We start from the raw sequence: 19,666 nt of genomic DNA, 5'->3' as shown, positions 1-19,666 counted from the left end.
CTCTGACGGTGGTCTTGGGGTCGGTGCGAATCTGGAAGTGCAGGTGCTCTGCGGTGGCGAGGGTGGCGTCGGTGTTGGTCGTGATGCGGATAGTGTTTCTGTGGGCTATGGCGATGCCTCCACCGGTCTGGTTGATGCGGTCCCTCCGGATGATCTTGTAGCTGTCCGGGATGGCAATGGCGATGTCAGGGGCTGAGGAGGCGTTCATCCAGGTTTCCGTGAAGAAGGCGACGTCTGGTGCCATTTTGTCCAGGAGGTCCCATAGTTCGACGGCGTGCCTGTGGATGGAGCGGGTGTTGAGCAGGATGCACTTGAGGTGGTTGTTGTTGGCGGCTGTTTTGGCTGGTGCGGTGCAGGACCGAGTGCAGGTGAAGTAGCAGGCGTGGCAGGTGAAGGCTCCGTGGGTGCATTTCGGGGTGGATTGGTAGCAGGCTGGAGGTCGGCCGGTGTTGAGTGCGTGGAGGGTGGCGGCGTTGTAGCTCAGTTGGGTTGGCTGGCTCTGGCGGGGTCCAGGGGTTCTGGCGCTGGGTGCGGTCCAGGCGTGGACGGGCGTAGTTGGGCTTGCCCTTGGAGCAGCTGGGAGGCGGGAGCAGGGCAGCAAATGGGGAGCGGGGGACAGGTGAGGGGAGGAGAGGCCGCAGGAGAGCAGCGGCGGGGAGCAGGGGGGGAAGAGCGGGAAAGCAGAGCAGGGGAGAGCGAGGGCAAGCCTGGGCAAGCCTGGAGATCGGGGCAAGCCTGGGCAAGCCTGGAGAGCGAGGGCAAGCCTGGAGAGCAGGGGCCCTAAGGAGAGGCGGCAGCAAGAGGGCCAAGCAGGCAGTGGCAGCAGAATCCGGGCACACGGGGGCCGTGCGGTAGTGGAGTGACCGGGTCAAGGGTCCTAAAGATGAGGGCTACACCCCCCCTCTTCCCTCGTGTCGGTCTTTCCTAAGAATCTGATATCCAGGGGGTATCGCATTAGCGATTGTCGGATTAGAGGCTTCTGTTAACCAAGTTTCGGTAAAAAACACCATGTCAGGTGTTAAATCCAAGCATCCCTTTGTAAATATGGTAAAGAACAATAAAAGAACTAATCATTCAAGCATCATATGAGAGGAGCATTGCATGGCATCAACACAAGCACTTCTTTACAGTTTTGGGCACCTAGTAAATCAAAGGGAAAGCCTAACCATAGTTCAAATACCTCCTCCAACCCCAGTCTTGCAACAGACTCACTTACATGAGGCTGTTAGCCCTTCCAATCCTCAACTTTAATCCGCTCTGGGCACAGAGAGATGGGCAGCTAACGTGCAGGCTTTGCTATTACCATCTCTTATCTTGGCTACATCTGCGGTGCTGCTGCCCTCACCTTGCCAACGGTCGACGTCGGCTTCTAGTCCGACACTGCAACCTACTCAGACACCGTAGTGAAGCATCAGATCTGTGCTTCACCAATAACACTGCTCAAACCCTCGCGAGGGTAGGGAAATTTACTAACATCATTCTAACTCCACTGCACTCAGCTCAGCTCCACAAACTCTGTTATAGGTCACATGAGGGCTAACTCGGGAAGACAATCCAAATACTCTTTTGCACTAGACGAAACGCTATCCCTGCCTCTCCTCCTGCCAAAACTCATTGAGCTCTACAACCCTATTCGGACTACCAAAACTGTGCCAACGCTCACTTTTATAGAAAAAGGGAGAAAAAAACCTCTCTATTTTAATGAACGTCTGTAACATTTATTGGAAGCTTTTAACTACTGACTGGCAACTATGGGAAATGGCGTCACTTCCCAACATGTAATGATTTTTATCAATCAACCATGAATAAAAATGATTTGACTTGATTTAGTCATCCTCCTTGTACATCTAAAGGGCACTAAAAATGTTTAAGGTGAAACAGTGCAAATTGTAATGTGGATTCCCTTAAGGGCCACTGCAGAGACTCCCTATCAGGATATGGTCCTCCGACTTAACCAAGACGTGAGTTTGCGCTTTTCTTACCATAGAAAAAAAACTATTGAGCGATCATATATTTGCTAGAGTTATCAAAGATTGTATTTCAACAAAACCATTCGTTCTTAAAGACAGTGTTTTCTGTGGGCACATTTATTTCATGGCCTTTACGTACACCAAAGTAGGGGGTACAATTAGGACTGGAGATAGCAAAACAATGGCCATTTATATGACCTGAAGCTTCGCCAAGACGCTTATGAGGGCCCTGATTCATCAAAACACAAAGCGATCCACTAGATTCATTATGTTTGCCAATTTTACTCAGTAATTCATTTTGATGTCACATATGTGTTGCGGATATCTATCATTGCAAAAGCAAGCTCCCACTCGACCTCTATTGCTTTCCCACTGGCTTAATAAAGCTCAAAACCTGGGCTAACATAAGAACTGTTCTTCACACAAAGATTTCTGTACTTTTTTTTTCATTTTTATTTAGGAAAAGATTTTTTGGGGAACAATTTCTTTGAACTTTGGTAATGCTATGCATGAATATTATTGAAAAACACATTCACAAAGTTCACAATCGATTTGGACAAAACATTTCATTTTATACAATGATTACAATATACATTCTTATTTACTTCTCAAATAGGTATTGTACACAAAAAGTGAACACAAAAAGCTGACAATTACCATCCCCTGAACTCATACCTCATTCAAGAACTCCACACTCATACTCCATACTTTCACTTTCATTATTTTCCCAGACCAACATTGTATGCACAGATGGAAAAAAATGTAGGGGTGGCAGCCTCCAGCTCCAGCACAGCTCAAGAGGGTGGAGGCTGCCACCCCTAAGTTTTTTTCATCTGTGCATGCAGAGTTGGTCTGGGGGAAATAATGAAAGTGAAAGTATAGAGTATGAGTGTGAAGTTCTTGAATTGGCGGGGGTAGGATTCCAAAGTTAGCATTAACCGCGAGGTTATAATGCACTTAAGAGTATATGGCCTGGCTGCATCACAGAACAGCTACAGAGAAGTGATTCCGAAAGCTGCATAGGGGTCCTGCTCATGCATGGGTATCCTCTCACACAAAACCAAGCACTCTGCCTTCAGGATTGATAAGGCCTGCCATAGGAGTGACTTATAGGTTTATATGTGTCAGTGATATAACGTAGATATAGGTAACCTATATCTTAGTAAGGGGTGCATGCACCACCTTACCCAGGCTGCAGTAGCAGACCTGTGGTGCCATTTTGGAAGGCTTCCCAGGGGTGGCATAATACATGCTTCAGCCCCTGGTAGGCCTCTGGCATAATACATGCTTCAGCCCCTGGTAGGCCTCTGAGGTACCTATGCCCTTAGTACCTAAGGTACCATATACAAGGGACTCACAAGGGTAACCCAGTAACCAATCTGGAGTGTACTTAATGTACATTCAATCAATTTAGAGAGGAAGCAGCTAGGTTAGAAGGGCCCCAGCCAGACTAAAGTCTAAAACAGTGAAATACCAGAAAAAAGTGGGGGTAACCGAAGTAAGCAGATGCTACTCTCCTACAACACCTACTAGATAGACTCCTCGACTCCTGCAGCGAGAGCTGCTATACAATTGTTTCAAGAGATTTTAATGCAACGTTTGATCCACTAGGCTCAATGAAAGAGCTTGGAATCCATGAGAATGCTAGGTTATCCCTAGTTTAACTCGTCCTGTTCTAAAGAACTGTTCAACCTCAACTTTTCAGCTAGCTGCTCTTACATTATCCCATGTTATGCAGGCAGGTATTGGGCGTTCACCATCTGACAGAGTGGCACGGTCCACTATCATGAGAGCGAATTAATTGAGTAATATAGATAATATTTTGTTGGACCTCCAACTTTGGCAATTTATGCTCGATATAGCAGTGCATACTAGATCTGAAAACAATTATGAACCTGTGGAACTATCTTTGAGGGATGATTTATTCAATAACGTAGCAAGCACATTGAATCTGAGTATTGTCTCTATTGTTTTGTCTAACAATATAAGAAGAGTAAAGCGGGTGGACACTATTCTATGTATGGGATCATTTCTAAATCAAGGAGGGCAAGGAAGAAGCAAAAATGAAATCACTCAGCTTCCAAGTGTAATCCAATCTTAATCATTGAGGGGAGTTAACCACGCCATTCTGTATGTCAGAGTCTCAAAGGAAATTGCCTCAGCAACCCTCAACCACATTTACGCAACCAACAGTGGTTCTTCATCAAGAGTCTGCTCCTTGTCCGAGACAGGTCATCGTTATTGGAACAGTTGTTGCCTAAAACCCTAGGAGGGGTTTCAATAGCACCATGGGATGCAGGTAGACCTAGGTTGGTCTGTCTTTACCTAATCATATTGGACCGTCCAGCATGTGTGTCCTCCTTGTCTCATCATCCCCAACATAGAGTTATAGGCAACAAGCTGCGCCAATAACGAGTACCAGTCTTGGGCAATGAGCAGACCTTTGACGAAGATCAGTAAGTTAATACTCTTACCTGTACATCCACAGAGTTCGTACAATAAAAGGGATTCATTCCACATGGTCCTGATGAAGGCCCCAGACCCACAGGGGCAGCAGAAGGCAGAAATATGTCAGCCAGACTACTAGGTGTTGAGAACCAATAACTGGTCCGCACAACATCTCTATGTTTTTAATCTTACCCTTATCTCACCTTTTTAAAGAGCTCACCGACACAGGCATAGAAGGCAATTTTATGTTGTATCACACTGTCTTTACCTGGACAGTCTACCTACTGGCGGAAGTATGTCTCACGTGGAGAACCGAACACTCAAGTGGGAGACTATACACTACATCACTCTAACAGAGATAATATACACTGTTGATTTCAGCAACGTGGTTGAGGGTCTCAAAGACAATTTCCTTTGAAACTCTCACATGGTTCACTCCCCTCTCTGACTTAAAATGTATGAGATCATGACTACAGCCCTTTCCTCTTTTAGGGCCTGATCACGGCTTTGGTGGTCCTAAAACGGACAACGCAACGTGCCTTCCACTGTAGAACTGCCAATGCTGTGGTGCTGCTGTCTGCCAGATTAGGAGTTAAATCCTGGTCTGGTGGGCGGTGCTACAGCAGTCTGACAGTGGCGGTCTGTTAGGCGCATAGAAGAGCCTAACATGCAGGCCGCCGCTGTCAGAGCGCCAACTGCATCTTCTTTCATGGTGTGAAATACATCCCACACTGTGCAGGAACTGTGGGTGCACATCCATGTGTTCCTTGGCATGCACCCCCTGGGCCCAGAAGTGGCAGTTGCTTCACCACCAACCTTTAAATGGCAGACTCACTGCCATGGAAAGGGTGGTCTTTTGGCAACTCGGAATATGCTTAGAGGTGCTGCTGCGGCACTAGCAGCATACTCCTGCCTCGGACTGGCACTGCCATGCCACAGGATCCTGGATACCGGTAGAGGCAGCGTCCCTTGATGGTCCGACTGACACAGGCAGAATGCGGAGCACTGTGCCACAGTTTGGTGGTGGTGGGACTACCACAGTGAGGATGGCATTAGTCTGCAATCTGATAATAATGCGCTGATATCTGAAGTCCATAATAAAGTATTTGTATGATCACATTTTGTAATAAAACATTCTACTTTGTGGCTTCTGGCTCACAAAAACACATATGCACATATGTGGTTTAATTCACACTGCAAGGTGGTGAAGAATTTGCAAATAAAAGTAACAATAGGAGAGATATAGTCACAGCAAGGACAGAATAGAAAAGCATCAAAAGGACTAGTAAATTAAAACGGGGATAAGCATTATGGTAGTATTTACTGGAAAGTGTTCATTCTAATGATATGAAGGCCTTTTGGCAAATCATTGTACATGATGAGCATAATGTAGTTAGTAAATCTGAAGTTCACGTTTAACCAGGTGTATGCGTTCAATATTTTAGTTTAATTTTCACCGTTCCTCTCTCTCTAAAAATTGTATATTTGATAACCTATCATTGAGTTCTGATATTCTGATACTTGGTAGCTCTTCTCCAATTATATGTTTTCTAGAAAAATTCCAAAATCTATACAAGTCCAAAAGCCAGTGAAGGTCCCAAGATTGAATACAATTCCAAGTGATTTATTTCGCTCTAAACCCCTTATCTGGCGTTTCAAGCTTTCATGTGCTATTGCAGCAAATGCACCGACTCTTGCAAGGGTGCTGAAATAGTTTTAATATATTAAAAAAGTCTATAGTGGTTCCCCTGGAGACTATCGTCACATTATCTTAGTCACAATGTACAAGACATTTTCAGTAAACAGATACTGGATGCTGTTACCAAGCTGGATCTATGCCTAAGGTGAGTACTGTGAATGTGACCGTACATTTATTACTTTTTCTTTGGAAAACGGTGCACATGAATCAGGATCATATGCTCATAGCTTTTGTTAACCTGTGGGCAGTATTTAATCTGGTCTCGAGAACAGTTATGAAGGATATTATATGATGAAGGTGAAATTACTTATTGTAATAATACTGTTATACTTTGACAACTAATGAAAAGTGCACTGCGGAATCCGTGGAAAGCTACCTGAGCAAAACACCATTAAGGAGGAGTGTGCCAGAGTTCCTTTCTCACACCCACACGTTTCACTCTCTTTGTCGGTTGATTGTTTAACTGGATTTTGTGGGGAGGAGAGTCCTCATCCCATCCTACATGATTTTTGTATAATGCAGGGGCTTGGGCCACTGCCCATTTTCTTGCAAATGTGTATTTTTTATGAATCGGAATATGATTTGAGAAGGCAGGCATAATCATTTCTTCGCCATGATGGCACTCCCTGACAAACTCTGGTGGCCAGTCTTTTTCAGCTAACAGGATGTCAAAGCCTTTAGAAAGTTTCTCCCAAAAGAGACCTTTTATTTTCCTAGTTTTATCTCCCTCTATACGTAATGTTATTTCATATAGTTTATGGGGCACACTAACTCGTGTGTCTGCAGTTTCTACCTGAATGTATTAATTTGTGTCCACTGTCTCCAGAAGATTCATCAGGATCTTGCGAGCTATGGTCTCTTCTGCTGCGCTATGTAGCATTATCTGTGCCCACTCTCCGTTTTTCAGTTGTGTCCTCAGAATCCTCAGCATGTTTAATTTTAATACTTGCTACTTTCTTTCTGGGAAATTGTGATTTTTTACTTTGATGAGCAGGTTCTTTGTCTTTGAACTTGACATGCTCTTCCTTGTGTTCTGACCGTCCTCTTCTTTCCGATTTCTGTGAGGAAGTCTGAAAAGATCGAGAGGTACGTGTGTCAATATCTTGATATCTATCAGGTTTTCTCAATTTATCCCTATCTCTAAGATTATATCTTTTTTCAGAGGATTCCCTTTGGGGAGACTTGCCTCCTCGGCCAGGAGATCTTTCTCTCCGCTGAGGAGACCTTCCTCTGGACTGGAATCGTTTTTCCTTGGGAGTGGATTGTTTATTACCATCCCAATTCTTTTTTTGGAGTATTTAGATTATTTTTAATAAATGTTTTTTCAGGATTTTCAGTTAGTTGGGGTTTTACTGGTTTCCCACCCAAACTATCTCTTCCTAGTTCTTCATAGGATTTTTCTATGATTCTAGCAAGCTCAAATGGTTGGTCTGTTATATCTGTCTCCTTTAATTTCTGGCGGATTGCCACACATGCTGCTTCACCTCTTATGTTGGCCAATAATATAGCCGAGACCTGCTTAAAGTCTTTTAGTAATTTCATACCCAGAGTTAAAGCAGGTTCTGGACCGTATTAGTTTTGAATTTGTCTTAGTACATCTGGTATGACCGCCATAGACGGGACACCATGTGTTTTTGTGTAGATGGAAGCAAAGACCATGCCCCAAGTGTCACAGTCCTCCACATGTGGTGCGACCCCCATTGGGAGGCAGATAGTCAGAATTCTGTGTTTTTCATGAGGTGTAGCATTAGGAAATACTGCCTCTATTTGAGTTATTTTTTGAGCTAACCAGAATGGAATTTGTTCCCATTTTATGGGTGTTTTACCAAGAAATGATTGAATGTTCTGTGGTGTAATTTTGTTTGTATTCCCCTGATGAGGGGTCAGTTGTGGGATGTTAATTGCTGGTTGGACTGTTGCAGTCCGCATGACATATTGGACCAATTGTCTATGTATTTTAATTAAAAGTTTTAGCTGAGCTAAAAGTTCCACGTTCAAAAAATTTTCAATGTCTGGGTGTGGTGTGTAGCTGGCTAGAACCGGCCACGTGGCTCCTGGTCTACCTAGTGGACCGTGCCTGGTGATGTGATTTTGATGTTTTAGGGCACCATTAAACCAGAGCAGGTTCTCTTGGTATGTTAGTGGGATTTCAACGTCCTCGAAAGGAGTGTATATTTCTGGAGGTTCCTCTATTTTGTAATCGTGGAAATCTTTTGTCACAGCGTGTGCTGCTGGAAAATGTATCCATGAATAGAATACCTCTGTCTGCCGATATTCATGTGCCTCTATCACGAATATGACTGTACCACCTCTTGGTGATAGTCCATTTTCTATAAGTTTAGGAATTATAGTTCTTCTTATATTGACCGGAATGAGTATAGCATTCGGGTCATTTTCTTGGATTGTTGTGTCATCCGCTATCAGTTGAGCTGTTATTCTAGCTTGCTGTCTTTCATCTTCACTTTCTGCCATTTTACTGACAGAAAGTTTTGTTGCAGATCAAGTTTCAAGGAAACAAAGATTAGGTGCACAATATTTTGGAACACTGTATCCTTCAACGTTGACTAAACCAAGAACTAATACATAGGATTCTCATCCTACTAAGTTCCAGCGGATATTAACCTTTCACCCACTCCAGACATCTATTGGAGTTTTTACGGGAGAAAGGGGTCTGTGTGAAAAGCATAACTGATTTACTCTAGTGTTTTCCGTTAGCTTATCGCCTTACCAAACGTTGGGAGCCATGTAGTGTAGTTCCTATATTCCCAATATGCTCTGCGCATTGGAATAACATAAACAGCAGTGTAGACGTAGGACTGAGGTCATCTAGGTCTCTACTGACTATGTTAGACTTAATTAGTTTTGCCAGCTAGCTCAGAGTTCACTAGAAGCTTTCTTGAATGTTCAGGAAAGGGTTAACCGTCCTGATTTAGACAAGAAGGGATTAGTTTCTGACAACCACATAAACATGACAACTTTGCTCCCTCAGAATAAAGAGTGTATCTCTAGAGTCGTGTGAAAACAATAGACAGCTATTTCACTCAGTCAATCGTGCATACTTAGTTTCACCAGAGTGCAGAGAAATAGAGAGACAGGCGTTTTCAATAAAAAGGTGTTATTTTATTGAGCAGTCTTCTTTCTCATGCAAGAGAAATGAATTGCCACAATTGCAATACTTATCATAAAGTAAAGTGCGTACAGTAAAAGTAGTATTATGAAATAAAACTGTAAAAGCATTGAGAAGGTTTTTTAGTCATATGATACTTTAAAATATATAAAATATATACATACATAAAAACATTGACTAAACGAAATCAACTGGTGCTTCTAAGATACGCCTACCCCAGTGTACCTGACCTAAGCCTAATACGTGGGAAGGAGTAAGTAAGTAGCAGTTTTAAGTTAAAGTTCGGTTTTTGCCAAAGATAGGAATCAAGAATTCTCTCTAAGGTTTTAATCAGCTCCGTACCTTGGTTATAGAATGAAGGAGGTGTTGTATCTCGCTTCTCAGGACTCGATCTCCCAGCAACCCGCAAGGGTAGCTCGGGAACACCGGAGCTGGCAAAGGCAGCTTCTCAAGCGCGTCAAAAAAGGTAGGGGCGGCTTCCTTCGGCTCTGGCAACAGCTGGGCTCTCGGACAAGTAGAACGTCGCTCTGCTCCCCACCACCGTGCGTTTGCTTAAGGCAACGTTAGTATATTTATACCTGAAAGGTGTCGGGTTTGATGTAAGGTTGGACATAAGACGTCATTGAGGACTAACAGTTCTTGCTGGACTCTAGGAGTTCTTGTGCAAATCAAAACTAAAGCAGGAGGGGGATTCCCGGGCTGCTGGAGGCTTGGTTCGTTTAAAGAACGCGTTGTGCTCTCTAGGAGTCTATGGGAGTAGCCTTGCCGTGCTTTGGATTGCAGGGGCTATTACTAAATATGCATCTGATTCTTATGCCTTTATAAGGGTACTATTTATTAAAACTACATATGGGCATGAATCGGGAATATCGAATTAGGGTCCTAGATAGAAGTACAACAGTCTAGCATAGGTTTTTTTAGTATGAAGACAACTTGGCCAGCATTGAGCGAGTCCGGAATTGAGCCTTGGAGGAGGGAGGCGTTGATTATTGCGGTCCAGGAAGGGATGATGGCATGAGAGGCTGCAGCCAGGGAGAGGATCATTGAAGTGATTGTTCAGGTTTAAGGAGGCAAGAATTTTCAAGATAGAGTGTTCGTCATAGATTTTACAATTGGACCAGTGCAAAAGGTTTTTGGGTGAGGTTTGTGAGGACAACGCGGGAAGAAGAGGTAGAGCTGTCAGATTTTGATTTTGGTGTTGACTTGCAGATTTTAGTTCGTTACCTGGGGCAGAGATTTTGTGGCAGATGGAGGATAATTCCTCACTTGTTATTAGGGGTTTCGGTATTTCTTTGAAGGTTTTTGCTAGTTTGTTGGATTGGTGTTTGACCAAGTCGAGCAGCTTGCGAGGTCGATTTTTGGCGTTCTCCAGTTCCGTTCTGAAGAATGCTTTTTTTGAGTTGAGGATTTTCTTGTTGTAGGCATTTCTGGCCGGGCGGAGAAGTTTTAGATGTGCTGCTGAAGGGTGTTGTTTCCAGTTACGTTTGGGTTGCCGACCGAAGTGCACTGGGGGGGGGGGGGGGGGGAGGTCGGTCTCACAACGCGCATCAGTTTCTCGTGATCAAGGTTCTTGGTGTCTCTAACCCATTGTTTGGGAATTATGGGTTGAGGTGTCCATGTCTTATGGGCAGGAGGAAGGTGATGGCGTGGTGCTCAGACCAATCGCAACGGTCAAAAGAGATAAGTTTGACCGCTGCTTCTTTAGCAATGATCCAGTCTAGGGTGGCACCTTTCGAATGAGTAGGGAAGGAGCAGGCTTGGATAAGGGCTTGATAGGCCAATAAGTCTCTAATGGCAGTGACCGGGGGATCCTTTGGGTCGTCCCAATGCAAGTTGAAGTCGCCAAGGAAGATGTCATTCGAGTTTGGAGAAATCTTGGATGGTTTGATTTCCATGAGGAGGTCCGTAAAGGTGTCGTTCTTGCCTGGGGGGTGGAAAAAGATGTGTAGTTTGCACAGCTGTGAAGTGTTGTTGGAGACAGAGAGTGCAAGGTATTTGCAGGAGTCTGTAGGGTCCACCAGTAGTTCCGTGACCAGGAGGTTGGAGCGGTAGATGCAAGCAATGCCACCCCCTTTTTTCTTTGAGTGCCTGTCCATCCTTACAATGTTATAGTTTGGTTGGACAAGGAGGTCTAGGTATGGTGATGAGGATTCCTTGAGCCATGATTTAGTCAAAATTGCTAGGTCCAATTTGTGTCTCTGGATGAGGTCAGATGCATGTTTTACATCTGACCAGCAATTTATTAGGAGGCCGGCTAGGGACAGGCCGGAACGAGTGTCAAGGGTAGAAGCAGAGATGAGCAATCTAGCTTTTTACCACCCCTCTGGTGTAGAGGGTAGCAGATCTGTAACTGACAGTGTTTTGTGAGTGCGATTACTATAACTTTGTATGTGCGTGAGTACAGATGTGTGTACACACACACATGTGCACAAACACCCTTAACGATTGCCCATCATAGGTGGCTCCACCAATTATATTTGTGGCCAGTTGCATCTCCTTCCCTTGTCCCCAAGCCCCTAGAAATCACTTCTAGAGATACCATTGTGGCTGTAAACAGCTGCGCCTTTCATCCTTCGGAGTGCTCTGTCTTTTATGCGAGCGTAGCTCTGCAGCACAGTTTGTATAGCGCCTAGACTCTTTGGAAAGAGTGTTTCGTGGCCCGTGGGAGTTTCGAGTATTAATAAAATGCCTGTGGGTATTGAAAAGTAATATGGTGACTCGCATGTGCCGGTTCCTAGATTCCTTCCCGCTGGTCTTTATCTTAGCATGACAGTGAGTTAAGTCGCCTAGGATCTTCGTACAATACAGGTCACGGGTCCTAATGTTGGGCGGGCTGTTACAGCCTTTCATCCTACCACTGTCATGTGGTTGCCATTTCGTTACGGAACAGCCTAACTATTTTCGAAGTGTGCAACCACATTCCAGTAACTTTGTATGTGCGTGAGTACAGATGTGTGTACACACACACATGTGCATAAACACCCTTCACGATTGCCTATCATAGGTGGCTCCACCAATCATATTTGTGGCCAGGTGCATCTCCTTTCGCTGTCCCCATGCCCCTAGAAATCACTTCTAGAGATGCCACTGTGGCTGTAAACATTCGCGCTGTTTCAGGTCCAAATCCCACTGAGGTCTACTCTGCATTTCATCCTTCGGAGGTCGATAAAATGAGTGCTCTGTCTATTATGCGAGCGAAGCGCTGCAGCACCATTTGTAAAGCTCCTAGGCACTTTGGAAAGAGTGTTTTGTGGCCCTTGGGAGTTTCGAGTATTAATTAACCAAATGTTCAGAAGCAAGATTAAAGAAGGAATGGATATTGCTAACAATACCAATGATAGTAATTGACTCCGGATACGGATACCTTAAGATAATGCTGGATTCAGGCATTTGACAGCCACAGTCCAGTGGGAAACTGAAGATCAGCTAAATCTGCATGACCTAGAAGTAAAGGAGAGGTGCAGCTTATCACTGCAAAGCAGGCAGCAGCTGACTGGGAGCAAGCACTCTGAAAAACAGGGGCAGAACTTGTGCGGCTCATCCGAGTTAGCTCACCTCTGGCACCACGCAATCATGATTACCAGCAGAGCTGCACATAAAGAGAATGTTTATGTAGCCCATGGTGCTCCTAAGTCCATCCTGGAGGGATTTATTAGATGCCCAGAAAACCGTATGCCACCAGATGCATCTGGAAGACATCTTAGCTAAATGGTTAACTGGGGTAACAGAACAGATGCTGTCACTTTCTAAAAGTCTACGTACACTCGTGATTCTTGCAAGAGGAGTAAGGGCGCGCTCTTAGCTCGCTGCACCACCCATGCACGACGCACTCTCGGTTTGCGGTGACTGTATGTTCTACAGTATTCGCTCTTGTTTTTACGATGCACTGAGCGTATTCGCTCTTGTTTTTACGATGCACTGAGCTGCTCTGCAAAGGTTCCTTATTGTGGGAATAGTTTCCTAGCGGACCTTTTATTTTGGGATGCTGATACCAGCAGGCACGGCCTTATTGACCACACACTCTGGCAAGCCCTCCAGCTGGAGTTCTTGAACAGCTTCCAGCGACGGTGGAACAGCCGGACCTGTGCCCGCGGCATTCACAAAACAGTCTCCATGCCATAGGAAAAGGGTCCTAGGGTGTAGAACTAGGAACCCCTACAAATGAGAGAATGGCCTCTCTCAACTGATGGCCCCCTAAGCAGAACACAGCTGTCTAGATTTTACTTGACATGCCTGTCATTGCTAATAAATGCAGTAATTTCAGTTGTATCGTCCAACTCCGACGTTAGTCAGCATTCTCTCCTTCCCTTCCACTGACGGGTGGAAACAGCCATTTTGTTAAGATCACTGCAGTCAGTACCTGGACATCCTACCATCTCCTGAGGAAGAGGTGGTCCAAATGCACACTTTTTGTCCTGTGTGGGACTTGGGCAGGAGGAACAGGCTGCCAGCGAACACGGAAGACGGCGAAACCGAAAGCAGCTCAGTGCTGGGCTGGGACTGAGAGGGCGGGGGCTGCCTGCGCATGTGTGCTATTTGTTATGGAAAGGGAGCCCCAGCGCCAAAGCGAAGTGTGGCAGCTGAAGTCCGGGGGCCCAGGAGGGGGCCCGGGTGAAGACCAGCGGATAGCACTGCGGAGCTCCCATGCCGAGACTGACCGACTGGCTTCCGAGGGAGAGAGGGACACGGAACATGCGGAAAGAGCCCGGTGAGTGGGGGGATGTCTGCGCGTGTGTGTGCGAGTGTGTCTGTGTGTGCGTGCGTCTGTCTGTGTGTATGTGTGCGTGCGCGTGGCAGCGGCGGCGGGGTGGGGTGTGTGTGTGTCTATGTGTGCATGCGTGTATGTGCGCTTGTGTGTGTGCGCTCATGTGTGTCTGCTTACAAGGAGCTAAAAGTGAGACAAGAGATGGTGAACGCGCGTGCGACCTGATCCGATTCCGCCAGGCTGCGAGTGCCCATCTTTTGTCTCCCTTGGCTCCTTGTAAGCAGAACCGCCAACAATAGGCCTCGCTGCGACAACGTTTTGCGATGCGTCACAGGTGCGAGACCTAAAAAGGAGCATAAATAGAACAAGGGGAAAGAAAGGAACATGAGATAAAAACCCTTGATCCAGTAACCAGGATACCACCGGTCCACAGAGAGATGCTGCTTTAGGTTAACATAGGTAACGAAATATGACACAGCAGTGGTTACAAAAAACAACCACCACAGGGAACAGAAGAGATATAAACACAAGCAGGAGAAGCAACCCTGTAAGAAGACAAGAAAGGAACCATCAGAGGCAATGGAGGCCTCAGGAGCCTCTGTAAGGATCAGCAAATGATTTAGAACAACATGTTATGCTCACAAAGCATGTGCATTTTGCCTTGAGATTGCAAAGTATTAATGATAATTTTACAGATCTGTATTGCAATTTGCAAAGGGAGGGAGTGAAAACGTGGTGTTGAACCCGCCTTCTGATGGTATTCTACCAAAACGTCATAGCCAAAATATATACAAAAAATATCGTAGCCAACATGTCAACTACCACAATATTGCTTAGGTTAGTTTAGAGCTACAACACTTAACTCCACATATATACACTTTAAATATATATAGATCATAAAGGTACAAAGATGTGGAGTTCAGAATGGTAAATCAATGCTTAACTAAGTACAAGTCCTTTCACAATATTGTAGTAGTACAGTATTTTTCTGCTTGATATTTTGACATGTAGCCTCTTGTGACTCCATTTGTGGCACCTTCCTCTGTGACAGTGGAGGGGTTCAGCATCAGAGAGAGCAGACCGCGGTCCATTGCTGCATGCTCCACCACATGCCCTTTCACAATGTACCACTTGTTGTGGCATTGTGACACCTTAAAGAGATAGTTAGTAATGCTGGTCAGTGCTTAATTTCTACTGGTTGTTTCAGGTGGTGGACACTGGCCCTCATATTTGGGTGTAAGGATTATTTTTCATCATCAGATTTTTTCCCACAGCTCGAAAGGATTGGAGAAAAGGGAGTAAGGAGGAAAAAAAAGGAAAGTTAAATCTTTACATTGGGAGAAAGGAGGGATGAAAAATGTCCAGCAAGAGTAAGATAAATAGACAAAGGGCCAGATGTATGACTCACCAATTCGCTACTCGCAAATTGCATCGCATTTTTGACTTGCAATTTGCCCTTTGCAAATTGAGATGTATAACAGTTAGCAGTATGACACTGTTAGCGATTCCCAATGGGGTCGCAAATTGCATGCTTCCTGAATGTTAATGAGGCTGTCGCAATTTGCGAACCCATCGAGAATGGCTAGCACTCCCAGGGGTGGTGGCCTGCTTGAGTCAGCAGACAACCATGTCTGTGACTGCTTTTAAATAAAGCAGTTTTATTATTTTTTTATTTTTTTTAACGCAGCCCGTTTTCCTTAAAGGAAAACGAGATGCATTTAAAAAAAATATGAAACTTTTCAGTATCATGTTTTCAAGGGCAGGCAGTGGTCCCTGGGACCAGTGCCTGCTCTTAAAAATATTTTCTCACATTTCAATATTTCTCACATACTCACAAAGGGGAAGTGGTTCCTCGGGGACCCCTTCCGGCTTGCCAATGGTTTACCTCCTACTTGAAGTAGGTGGTAAACTGTGAGTGTTTTGTGGCCGCAAATGCGGTCCCAAAACAATTGTACTTGGCATGTGGACTTGCTATTAAGAAGCGGGAGTCGCAAATGCTATTTTGCGAGTCAGTGACTCGCAAAATAGCATTTGTGCATGCCATTACCCTTTTTTGTAGTCGCAAACGGGAGGATCTCCCTTTTGCGGCCGCAAAAAAGGATCGTACCTCATCTGGCCCACAGTGCAGTGTGGTAGAAGAGAGAGGCGTAAATTGGAAATAACATTAGGCAGCCTTGGTTTTTAGCCACCCTGGCATTCAGCAGCACCATTGGTGAGCTATAAACCTTTTGTCCCTCATTTATATATTTATTTTTTTGTGTGTGAATTAAGCACTGATGTGGACACACTGCAGGAGGGCCGTGCATTGCAGACCTCAATCGCTATGTTCACAGCTTTGTGTAATGAAGAGCACGCCAATTCCCACCCTGTTGATACGAGTTTGGCACCCCACGGTGCACAGCCCCTTTGCGCAGTAATAGTGAGTCCTTCAGTGCGCTAGGGGTGAGTCTGCTTGTAGTGAAACAGTTCCACATAAGTCCTCTAACAGAACTCCCCAAAAATGGCAGCCCAGTGTAGGTCATCTTTCCACTGGAAAAGAATCCCTGGTCTCTCCTGGACACTTGCACTTGTGCACTGGATAGCCAGGTGCCTGGTGTGTAGTAGCGTTGTTTTGACTAACCCTGGGCAAAGCACTACGCTACGCTTGCGTAGTTTGCACAACTTCGCACTACGCGAACTGCACGTAGCACAGTGCAAACATGCGTAGCGTAGCGTAGCATAGTGCAGCGGTCATTTTTTGCTTGCCCGCAGTCTTCAACGTCAAGTTGGCGACCACGAGCAAGCAAAATTATATCCTTGCAATACTTTTTCCTTGTTCGCGATCAGCAACATCAAGTTGCCGATCGCGAGCATGGAAAATAAACCTGCCGGCGAGATTCTCAACGCGGGGAGGTCAGGTTTCTCATTGCGAGTGGTCTCGCATGCTCGCGACCGCTTGAGATGAGAAACTACCAATCTGCGTTGAGAAAGCTGCAGCTCGAGTAAAAATCTACTCGAGTGGCAGAAAAGTACAGCTCACACTGTGCAAGATGCCGTTTTCAGTGATTGCACAGTGCCGGATGCTTGTCCGCACTGTGCAATCATTGAAAACGACATCTTGCACAGTGCGAGCATGCTACTACACAGTACGCGTAGTGCTACGCGTAACTTGTGTAGTGCGAAGTGCACTTTGCATAGCTACGTGTAGCACTACTTCGCGAACTACGCCCACCCCTAGTTTTGACCACATTGTAATGCTGTGCACATGTAGGTTGCGGTGTTGCAGGTGTAAGCATGCAAGCAGATATAAAAATAAGACTGAGAACACACAGTTGCAGAAACAGAGATGAGCCTGCGGGTGTGCTCTGTAGCATGGAAACTGATAGCAGTGATTTGTTTAAATGGAAGTACATACCTTACCACAAAGATTTATTCTAACCTTTACCCTTAGATGATACATTCCAACGTGCCGCCAATAGATCCTCTGTAGGCGCATTGACTCGCATTCCTTGGGATACAAAACTAATGGCTAGGTTAAATCATTGTGATGCAACTGTTTTATTTTCCTGTTAAAACTACTTGGTGGAGTGGGGGTGAGGGTAGGGGTTTCAGTAAACACAAACCATGCCTGCCCTGTTGCTGTAGTTAAAGGACGGGTACCCTCAACTCACTCACTGACGCGAGTGCTGGACGCCCTCTGGCGCTGAAAGCGATGCTGTAAAGGCATCAACGCCAAATGTATTGGCTTCGGATGTGAGACAGAAAATATTTGCCCTGGCGTATTTTCCTAAAAATGGTGCTTGGCTGAGAGTATTTCTAAGCAAATAGTAAGCGTATTTTTCAGGATGTAATAATTGCCTGTGGGAGTGCGTCTGTAGCCGGCCGGAAAACGTGCGCATTGCGCGTGTGTTTCCAGGTTAACTCACAGGGCCTCAGTGTGAGGCAGGCAAAATGCTACAGCTCCTCATAAACCGAAACCTTCACCCTTTGACCTTCAGCAAGTTCCAGTTACAATCTAACCTATTGTAAACCTTATGAAGGGATGTCCGAATAGTGTGGAGAATGTTTTGGGACCATAACAAAATTAGTGGTGAGCGCGCACTACAGAGGAGAGGGGGCGAGGGAGCGCGGCAGCGATGCAAACGCGTGCTGCTGCGTGTAATAGACACGGACAGGAATGGGCATTGCAAAGGCGGGACATGCGCCCGCCTTTGCCCAATTGTGTGCCTTTTAAAAAAAAAACTCTAAAGCCAGTGACTGCCGGCAAAAGCAAAACCACACACACGAGCCTGTGGTCAGCTGTCAAAACCCCCTACATGAGGTCTTGCGCTGCACGAGCAATACTGCGCACTGCAACGCTAGGCGCGAGACCTGAAAAGGAGACTGTATAAAAAAATAAACAAGGCAAAATTATTCTAATAGTGGGGAAAGGTAAAAGTTAGGGAAATAATAATAACAGGAGTTACTGGGGCTAGCCGAACCATCAGCCGTGACACTGGTGGTTCCACCTGCCACAGCACTGGCTGTGGCAACCCCTTCACCCTGCGGTGATGGTCTCTTGCCCTTGGGTGCTGATGTAAGAAATAAAGAAGATTAAAAAAAATAGTTTAGTGGTCCAGTTGCTCTCCTAAAAATGTTTTGACAGGCAGATGCAGTAGCATTGTACTTTGCTAAATCAGATCCCAATATCCCAATTATTAATTTCTTAAACCAAATCTATATTCCTAATGCCCTAAACCTAAACTACTTTTTGAACTACTAATGCATTGCAACAAATGTTCTAAACTTAATCTACTTTTTGAACTACTAATTTATTACAATAAATGGTCTTTGCTTCTCCATCCCCTTTGGTGGGCCAACTCAGTCTCCCTTTTCAGAGCTACACAAAGAGAGGCACAGAGAATGCTAACTCCCTGATATTCTACTATCAGTATCTTAGTGACAGGACAGAGGAGTCTGCATAACTTCATAAATGATCAGCCCAAGCAAGCGTAGACAAGTACTAGTAGGTAGCGCCAAGCACCTGGCTAGCTTAAGCTTGATCAAATATTATTTGTAACGTAAACTTAACTTTCCTCTGAGTGTGAGAGCATACTATTTAAAAAAAAATGCATTTTTAAAAAACTAAAAATAATTACTCACTGTTGGACTTGGCCCTTCTGGCAGGTTCACCCCTAAACTTTTTGCTTTATGTGGTGACCCAGTGCTAGTGATTTTTGGCTTCTGCGCACTTTCACTGTGTCCCAGTGGAAAGTGCGTGCGCACTCTGAGTGCTTGTATAGAGGCTGGCCTGCCCTCCCATAGGAATGCATGGGGAATGTGTGTGACCATGTTAGTTCCTGATGTGTGGGGAGTGCAGGCTCGAGTTTGGTATGTGCGGACTCGTGTGATTAAATGCTGCGCAATGATGTATGCGGCGTGATTGTGTCAAGTGTGGAAGTGCCACTTCTAGAAGTTGGCATGTTTGTGTAATTTGTGTCTGGCGTGTGATTGGCTGGAGCTGGCTGGTGAGCCTGGCTCCAGGAGTCAGGATGGGTCTGCCCCGGTGGTGAGTGCTGAGATTAGCATGCTGAAGGCTGGGGAGGAGTGCACCAGGGACCTGAATAGGGCTGGGCTTTCCCCACACAATGCTGGCTCCGCCCCCTGTGGTGCGACGGATGACCCTTCCCTTCCTGTGAATAGGCAGAGGGGCTGAGCCAAAACAAAGTGCTCAGGGACCAGTTGTATCTGGTTCGCCC

Source organism: Lissotriton vulgaris, chromosome 1_2 (assembly GCF_964263255.1).
Source record: "Lissotriton vulgaris chromosome 1_2, aLisVul1.2, whole genome shotgun sequence".
NCBI lineage: Eukaryota > Metazoa > Chordata > Amphibia > Caudata > Salamandridae > Lissotriton > Lissotriton vulgaris.
Note: the sequence above shows the minus strand (reverse complement) of the source record.